Source organism: Macrobrachium nipponense, chromosome 27 (assembly GCF_015104395.2).
Source record: "Macrobrachium nipponense isolate FS-2020 chromosome 27, ASM1510439v2, whole genome shotgun sequence".
Classification (NCBI taxonomy): domain Eukaryota; kingdom Metazoa; phylum Arthropoda; class Malacostraca; order Decapoda; family Palaemonidae; genus Macrobrachium; species Macrobrachium nipponense.
In genome coordinates this window covers 21,011,069-21,021,068 of record NC_087216.1, presented here as the reverse complement: position 1 = coordinate 21,021,068, position 10,000 = coordinate 21,011,069, and the positions used below count along the sequence as shown (strand labels likewise).

The 10,000-nt window shown below is 37.5% G+C and overlaps 1 pseudogene; it reads right to left on the bottom strand.

The window, feature by feature from the left end:
- Positions 1-10,000, bottom strand: part of LOC135200620 (uncharacterized) — a 65,144-nt pseudogene that overhangs the window by 40,487 nt on the left and 14,657 nt on the right.

The following is a 10,000-nucleotide window of genomic DNA, read 5'->3' as shown; positions in this document are numbered from 1 at the left end:
CTCAATGCTTTTCGTCATAAACTATATCACTTTACTAATATGTAGCAATTAAATTCTTGGTACCTAAAATTGGAAAAATTGGGAATGAGAATATCCAGTGAAAAAAAAGACAGCCTTATATATATATATGACACTAAAATCATTGTGCAATTTTCTGTCTATGTACTCATAAAAAAAGTACCTCATCAAAATATATAATTTGCCTAAATGAAGCACATTACCATATACAGGCGGTCCCCGGGTTACGACGGTTCCGGCTTACGACGTTCCGAGGTTACGACGCTTTTTCTTAAATATTCAATGGAAATTCCGTCCTGGGTTACGACGCTTGTTCCGAGGTTACGACGCTGACGCTTCCGACGCTCCGAGTTAACGACGCTTTTAAAAAACGCATGCTATGATCAAAAATCCTTTATAGTTTAGCACAGTACATAATTTAAAAATATGTTTTTTGGTACATTACAACAAAAAAAAATTTGAGGTTATGATGATTTTTGACACTCTTTATTTTTTTCGTATTTTTTAAATTTTTTTTAGTGACGCCGCATATGCGGAACTAGTTTTGAGGGCGAATGAATACACTAGCTTGGGATGCGGCAGTTTAAAAACAGTCAAAAGCGCAAATATGAATGAAAAATCATTGCTTGTTCAGTACATAATTAAAAAAAAAACTAAGTTTCGGTTTAGATTACAACACAAATTCCAAGGTTACGACGTTTTGTTTATGCTTTTTAACGATACCTCATATGCAGAAACTAGTTTTTGAGCGGAGGTGCCTAAATTAATTAACGCTATTAAACTGTATGGTAAATTGAGAGCGAACAACGACCTCAGACGGTCGAGGACGCAAGCGTAACAATACGAAAGGACGCCACTTCAATCCGCGTGCCTGCCTGCATTCACTAGGTTGGTGTGCTAAGACGTTGCTGAAATTCATTGCCATTTTCGCAAAATTTACAATGGATCCTAAACGCCAAAGTACTTCCTCCGATGATAGTTCATCCAAGAAGAGGAAGGTCATCACGCATGGAGGTCAAATATGACGTGATAAAGCGTTCGGAGAAGGAGAAACTAAACACCGAAATAGGCCGTTCTTTAGGCTTGAGCAGGGACCACGGTGGTAACCATTGTGAAGGACAGGAACGTATTCTGAAGCATGTTAAGGATGCTGCACCGATGAAGTCAACGGTGATAAACGAGCAAGCAACGTAGCCAGAGCATTGTTTTGAAATGGAGAAATTGCTTCATGATCTGGCTGGAGGACCAGAACCAGCGACGTTTGTTCCGGTGAGCTTAAAGTGTTGATCCAGGAGAAGGCTAGAGCGCTGCATGAGGCAGTAGTGAAAAAGTTTGGCGAAGGGCAGTTGCTGGTGGGAATTTTCCGCGAGTAGAGGTTGGTTTAAAAACCGTTTTAAGGCTCGTTGCAAATTTGCATAATGTGAAGAATTGCACGGTGAAGCTGCTAGTGCTGATAGCGAAGCAGCAGAAAGTTTTGCCCAGGTGGTTTGGCTGAGATAATTAAGGATGGTGGTTACACGGCTGACCAAGTCTTTAATGTGGGATGAGACTGGATTATTTGGAAAAAGAATGCCAAATCGAACCGTACCTTTTCAAAGAGGAGAAGTCAGCACTTGGCCATAAAGCTGGAAAAGGAGCGACTGACTTTGCTGTTTGGGGCCAATGCAAGTGGTGATTTGAAACTGAAGCCCTGCTGGTGTATTTGGCGAGAGAATCCCAGGGCTTTCAAGGGCATTTTCAAGAGTCAACTCCCTGTGATTTGGAAATCAAAACAAGAAGGCTTGGGTTTACCTTAATGTTCTTCGAAGATTGGTTCAATGACCCATTCGTGCCAGCAGTGGAGCGGTATTTGACTCGAAGGGTCTGCCTTTTAAGGCCCTCTTAGTCCTGGACAAATGCCCCTGTCACCCTTCAAATTTGAGCGACATGCCATCCTAATGTGAAGGTGGTGTACCTCCCACCCAATACCACATCGCTGATACAGCCAATGGACCAGGGAGTAGTAATAGCTAATTTCAAGGCTTACTACCTTAGAAGGACCATACGTTTTGCTTTGAGGGCCATAGAAGCTAACAAGGAGTGACACTGAAGCAATTTGGAAGGGCTTACAAAACATTGCTGAGCAGTGAAAAATATTGCCAAGTGCTTGGGACGAGGTGAAGACGACCACTTTAAATGGGGCCTGGAGAAACTGTCCACAGTTTGTGCACAGTTTGAAGGGCTTTGACCAGGCAGAAGACGTCGAGACTGTGACGAGGAAGATCGTAGGGGCTAAGCAAGAGGCTGAAACTAGATCTGAACCTGATGATGTAACAGAGTGCTGGATTCCCATGGAGAGGGAATTGTCTGCAGAGGACTTACTTGAACTTGAAACAACAAATGATTGAGGAAGAGGAGGCGGCACCAGAGCCAAAACCCAGGTCATTAACTTGTTGAAAGGTGGCTTGTCAGAGGGGTTTTACTCATCTGGAGAGGGCCTTGGCTTCTTTTGAGGCAGAAGACCCTAACGTTTTCAGTTTGACAAAATCAAGAGAGGAATCATGGATTTGGTGACTTTCTACAAGGAGACCTGAAGGAGAAGCAGACGAAGAGAAGTGTGCAGTCCCAGGCTTGACACTTTTCTTTCACAAGTCTCCAGTACCACACCTCCCAAATCCTAGTCCTGGTAAGGAATTCTGGAACTGTTTTACTAATTTATGTGTTTACATAGTGTACATATTAAAATGTGTTAATTTTTTTAATGTAACAAAACTAAATGTAAGAGTAAAATGTAACTTCATAATTTCATCATTTGTAATTTATTGCAGAAGTGGGTGACAGTTCCAGATCCCCACCCCCTGTACTACCTGTGACAGTTCCAGATCTCCCTGTACTACCTGTGACAGTTCCAGATCTCCCTGTACTACCTGTGACAGTTCCAGATCCCCCTGTACTGGACCCTCTGTATCAGCCCGCCCCACCTGTACGTGTACAATCAGGTAAGCAATTTCATTTTTCTCATTTCATGTTGGAAATGTTTTACACCTACATACATACGTACACTTAACTTACATAGTGGTACAATGTGTTTGATGTTGCATAACCTTATTATTTTTTTTTTTTTTTTTCATTTCAGAACACCCCTTTGATAGTGACAGTGACCAGATGACCCTGAGCCTTTCCATGGTTTTGATGCCTCGCCTATACATCAGGTAAGGAATCCTTAACAAATTTGTATAAAATGTTTTATAAATTGCTAATAGAAATTTTATTAAAAGTGTACATATGCTACAATTACATCCACCATTATAATATATTTTTATGTACCCTATCATTCTTTCCAGATCTAGATGTTCCCTCATCAGTTGATACGAGTATCACCTCTCAGAGCCCAAATCAGTTGATACGAGTAAGTATCACCTCTCCCATTCCTTCAGGTAAAAGAATTCTTCATTTTTTATATTGAACATACGTATTACACTACATATGTCAAACAGTAATAACATGTGCAGTAGTTACAGTAGTAGTAACTATCATTTTTTTATATATATTTTTATCATCCAGACTCCCAAGCACTGCCCATCCACTCCATAGCCCAGCCACCACTCTCATGTACCATAGGGCCATCCAGTAAGCAAGCCAACCACTAGAATTTGGTAAGGACATTTTTTTTTATTAATGTTTTATTATTACATATGTAATAACCATGTATGTATGTAACATACATACTATATAATCATATGTACTATTACATTATCATTCCAGACTGGCATGCACCGTGACTTACATAAACCAGACCTCTACATAGCCTACATGTCTTCATTTGCTGAAGGTAAGGAATTTCAGTTGTGTTTTAATGTTTGCATACGTACAATAAATTTTGACACCTAAGTGGTTACATACGTCCTTAATATTAATCTTCATTCCAGACTGCCCATCATCCTAGCCTGTTATCTTTGTGAGGGGGGAAAGCACACTGAAGTTAGGTTTGGAATGCATCCTTATCATGAATGCTCTACAAACCTCCACCTCCATCTCCCACAAAACCTAGGTAACAGCTTTGAGACTCACTAAAAAGTTGGTAAGTTATGTAAGGAATTTCTAAATAAGTTTATACTACATGTTATATGTGATATTAAACCACTGTATGGTGCATATTACTGTATGTAACTTACTCTGCATAGAGGATTTTACTGACAAAATATTTTTTGTACATTCCAGATCCCCTGAATGATGTAGGCTATGGGCCACATAGACTTTGTCCATCCAGGGTTACATTGAACGACAACTTTAAACTAAAGTAAGGAATTAATTAACATACATTAACTCCTTTTAGTACTCTTGATATATCTACAGTAATTAACATATTGCCATTCACAATTTCTGTAGTGTATATTTTGTACACTAATTTGTTACTTTTTCCTTCCAGAACCAACATTTTTCAACACAATTCCAGGTTGTTAATAACAAATTACTACTACAAGTGTCATCAAGGGATAACTACAAGTAGAAGCACCATTTTTGGATGGAAAAAACCCTCAGGAAAGTATACGTATCACATGTAAACATGTAGTGTAACAAGTATGAAAAACAGTAAGGTTTTTACATACAGTAGTATTACATACGTACATAACTTTTTTTTACAGGAATTTCCAAACCAAGTTTGATTAGTTTTACATACATGTTATAAACCACTGTACGTATGGTTACTGTAGTAACTTACTAAACATACATAACATGACTTAACTTTGATACTTTTTTTGGGTACATTCAGAAAACCAGGACCCCCTCCATGGATGCAGGCTATGGGGCCACATAAAAACTTTGTCCAGGGTTACTACATAACATAAAGGTAAGGTAATACATAGTAGTAAACATACATTAAGTAAGTTTTATACGTACATACTCAAAAAAAAAGTGACCAAGATCTCTCACATGGGATAAGTGATCAAGGGTCCCTCATGGAATTACGTACATACGTACACTCCCTGCTGAACAGGGGGTGTAGACCAATCATTTACTATGCATACCCAGTTGATATTAAACCACTGTATGGTGCATATTACGTATGTAACTTACTATGCATAGAGTACTTACTGACAAAATTATTTTTTGTACATTCCAGAACCCTGAATGATTGTAGGCTATGGGGCCACATAAGACTTTGTGCTCCAGGGGTTACATAGCACGACAAACTTTAAACTAAAGGTAAGGGAATTAATTAACATACATTAACTAAGTTTATATATGTTATATATTGTGATATTAAACCACTGTATGGTGCATATTACTGTATGTAACTTACTATGCATAGAGTACTTACTGACATACTAATTATTTTTTGTACATTCCAGAACCCCCTGAATGATGTAGGCTATGGGGCCACATAAGACTTTGGTGCATCCAGGGTACATAGCATGACAACTTTAAACTAAAAAGTAAGGAAATAATTCACATACATTAACTTTTTTACTCTGATATAACTCAAAGTAAGGAATTATAAACTAAAAAGTAAGGAATTAATTAACATACATTAAACTCTTTTACTCTTGAATCTATTAATTTACATATGCATTCAGGACTTTGTGTAGTATTTTAGTACAATTGTGTATACTTTTACCTTCCAGAGCTACCAGACTGGGATTTTAGTGTACTCCAGGATCTACCAAAGGATTAGTGTACAGTCGTAAATAGTGTTTAGTGTATAATCTAACCTAAGGATTAAGTGTAGTACATTGTGCTTATAGTGTCACAAGAGTTTAATAAAGAATTATACCTTCAAGAACCATCCTTTTGCATTGAAATAACCACACTAAACATCATGCAAATATACTTGCATGTCACACAGGTAAGGTCTCTCTAACTTTTTTCTTAGTTTAAGGCATATTTCCAAGTGTCGTTCCGGCGGTTACGACGATTGTCGGCTTACGACGCGCCTCAAGAACGGAACCCCGTCGTTAACCCCCGGGGACTGCCTGTAGTTGAAAGCAGATGCTTTCTATCCAAACATAGAGAGGGGAGTGACTATTACAAACCAAGGGAGAACTTCCTTCCCATGGGTAGTGGGAAACCAGAAAGACTTGCAAGGATTTCGAGGGGTAACCCCAGTGCTGTACTTCCAGAACTGTCTCTTGAGAATCTTAGATATTCCCTTAAAGTGAGAGTCAATGTGTTCTGTAATAGATCCCATATGTGATAGCAAACAGTGGACCTTCCTGGACCCCACAGCAAATAATCTTACAAAAACCATACAACAGCAACATTAAATAGTAACTGTTATAGAAGATTAAAGATGAAAGCATTTGAAGGGAAGGATTCTTCTTCAAAAGGAGGGATGATAGCCCAATGAAAACCATAAAGTTCAGAGATGAACTTCGTCCTACCCCATTCTTAGTGCTTAAGTCATCTACCTCTCAACACCCCCATTTTGAGACAAGGATACGAAAGGCAGGAGGAAAGGGTTTAGATTCATGACAGAAGCATATAATCACAGAAGTAGCAAAAAAAGAAACCTTGCTCTCCATGACCTAGGAGGATAAGGAACCTATTGAAGTCAGTAGAAAGCCGAGTCAGTTTTGGCAAACCTGAACAATCACCACAAGGAGTTGGTTGGGGATTGTGAGGAGACAAGAAAACTAAGTTTCCCACAGTATAGAGACAGGACAAGGCAACCAAGATTCTTTCTGACTTCTTTGTTTTTTTTTTTTTTTTTTTTTTTTTTTTTTTTTTTTTCACCCTCTGATGTAGGATTTGAAGTTTTTTTTTTTATCTTAGATTTTTTTTACTCTGAGCATTTCAGTCTCATTAGGGAGCTCTCAGAGACGCTAACTTTAAAAGCAACCAGGGCCAGCAATTCTTTATATCAGAAGTGCAGCATCATCCTCCAGACAGCATTGTTTTTTTTTTATAACATTTTAAAACCCAAATATCATTTTTTGTCTTCTCAGTTTAATTTACTTTTTTTTGTTGGCGTTTTTTGTTTTTTTTTTTCCCGTTTTGTTTTTTTTGAGGGGTTTTTTTTTCAACTTTTTTTTGATGAGCTAGATTTTTACCAGGTGTTTCTTTTTGATATTAAGAACAGCTCACTCATATGCTTAGGGCAAATGTTTTACAGGCTGTTGCTCTCCCTATCTGGTCTTGAGAAGGATACAAAGCATATATGTATTGTACACTGCAAAGAATAGCAATGCAAAAACTAAAAGCTATTAACTCAAGGGAAAATCCATTCCAGATGCAAATTTCTCACACTATGTGAGAAATGAGATCACACAGCGGCAAGACTTTGTTTTTTTAGTCACCCCTCTTAGCACCATTCCCCACCAAAATTTTTTTTTTTTTTTTCTATATTTTTTTTTTTTTATTTTTTTTTGTCTATTTTTTTTAGTTTTTTTATTAAATAAGAAATTAGGTTTACCTCACCAACTAGGAGTTTAAAATTTTTTTTTTTTTTTTTTTAAAATTTTTTTTTTGACAAAGATGAGAGGATGTTGTTTTTTTTGCATGGGCACATACAAATACTGAACTTGTACTGCACTGTAACCAAAAAATGTAGTACACTTTTTACCTAGGTTCTGATCACATGCTATAATTTTTTTTTTGGCAGGAAGCCCAAAATCTGCCACCCACCCAAAATTTTATTATTTTTTTTTTTTTGATACCTCCATGTTCCTTTTTTTTCCAGATCTGCTGACTGCTCCCATACCACTGGAGTCAAACCAGAGGCAAGAGTTTCTGGCGTTTTGGTTTTTTTTTTTTTTTAAGGCATAGCACTTTTGACCCTGCTCAATTATGCCGACAACCTCATGTTTTTTTTTTTTTTTTTTTTTTCCCTATAGCAAAGGACTTGTTTTAGATATTTTTTTTTTTTTAACATTATTTTATATATAATATATTTTTTTTATTTTTTTTTTTTTTTTTTTTTTTTTAAAATAAAAATACTTCTTTTTTTTTTTTTTTTTTTAAATATCATCTAGTGGTTTTTTTTTTTTTTTTTATATTTGTTTTTTTTTAGGACCTTATCAAATCCCATGAATTCCTAGTAAGGTCACTTTTATTTTTAATACAATGATGGAAACATGGTTTCAGCGCTTAGATATGATACACTACTATGCAATAGAAAATTTCTTTTTTTCAATTACAGTGGCAGCATCTGAAGATTACCACACAGTTAATACACAGAATAAAAACAATGTTTTGCGCACATTACAAAAATCACTTTTTTTTTTTTTATGATACAAAAAAACATCTTTTTTAGAGGAGAGTTTTAAATATTGTCTAAGTTTTTTTTAAGTGATACAGTAAAGGTTCTATAGAAAATATATATTTTAAAGAGGGATACACAATCACTCAGTTGCACGTGCTGGCCACACAAATCACTCAGTGTACGTGCTCACAATGAGAGGTACCAACTAAGTTTCCTACAATTTTTTTTTGGGCCATTATGCTTGCACTGGCAAGTCAGTCAAAATTCTTTGTTGTATCTTTCCATCACCAGCTTCGTATTTACCATCTCCTTTCGTCAAAATCACTTTGGCCGCTTCTTTACTATGTTTATATGCTTTAACCAATCTATCTTAACTCCAATATTTGAAGGTTAAGATGGTACCAGCTACCCCTTTTTTTTTTTTTGCATCTACTTTTCCTATGCTTAAAAAATTGGCACAGGAACTTGGTACGGCAGCTGTATACTGATCACAATGGATATTGGTACTGCTGTGATTTGTGCAGTGTGTCATATCAGGTTACATACTAACCTAACCTAGTAGATCCCATGCTTCCCGAACCGGGGGGGGGGGGGGGGGGGGGGGACAGAACCCTAAACCATAACTACATGACCCTTTACACAACTCTGGAGTTTGAACTTCATAGGAAATCTAAAATATGCCTTTTTCAGCTGTACCAGTAAAAAAACCGCATGTACAGGGGTGGACCATGTACAATCAATGTGTACAACCCCAAGAAAAAGACCAAATAATGTCACGCGTCTGACACCGGAGTAGGGTCTCTAGCTCCATAGTCACCAACAAGAAGTCGCGTCTGATGCCCATCTTCATGTCAGGACGTGTATAAGGTATTTTATTTTTTTGGGATTGTACACATTGATCGTACATGTCCCCCCCTGTACATGCAGTTTTGTACCTAGTAGGTTTTATATAGTTTCATGGTTTCGGTCGCTTGATCTTGTGCACTGGATAGCAATAAGGTTTTTTTGGGGTAAACAGGGTTTGCGCATCGCATTCACAGCCGTAAAAAACCATATCTTAAAATCATGATCAGGATACCGAGCTGTGCCAATATCCAGTCAAAATATAAAAAATTTAGTGACTAGCAATTACCCTAGGCCTAGGTAGCTCAAATGTTGACTTACGCGACTTCAGTATTATTTTCCCTGCTTAAGCCTAAGCTAGTATGTTGTGATATACCATCTTTTTATGTGTGATTCTGACATCTGACATTCATTTCACTTGCAAATGACCAAACCAACCACAAGCTTAACCTACTACAGGCACAGATCGGTAGATCTAGGGGTACGTATCCGCGGGCAGCCTTAGACTACTGGCCGTTGCGTTTTTCTACCGCAGTTTTATCTATGCCTAACAAGAATTTTAAGTAAATATTCATTCAGATGACTGTAATTAACCACCCCCAGGACCAGTACTAAACACGGCGAAAATACATTGTAAACCCCCAACCAATCCCTAGTGGGATTGTCGTATCCGCGGTTACGTTCCTTGCAGTCCGTGTGGACTGCTTCTGTAGAAATACCCCAAATCCTTACCATTGTACGCTACATGATATAGGTAGTAGTAGGTAGGTATACCTAGCCTATAGTATACCTAGTAGTCGTTTCAAGATACTTCATAAACTCACCTAGGTAGGTCTACCTAATGCTGAATGAGACCATTAAGGTGACAGGATTGATACTCCTCCGGCATTAAACCACTTTTTGTACCCTTAAACATCCCCCACCACATTCCCCACACTAAAAAAAAAAAGGTTAAAA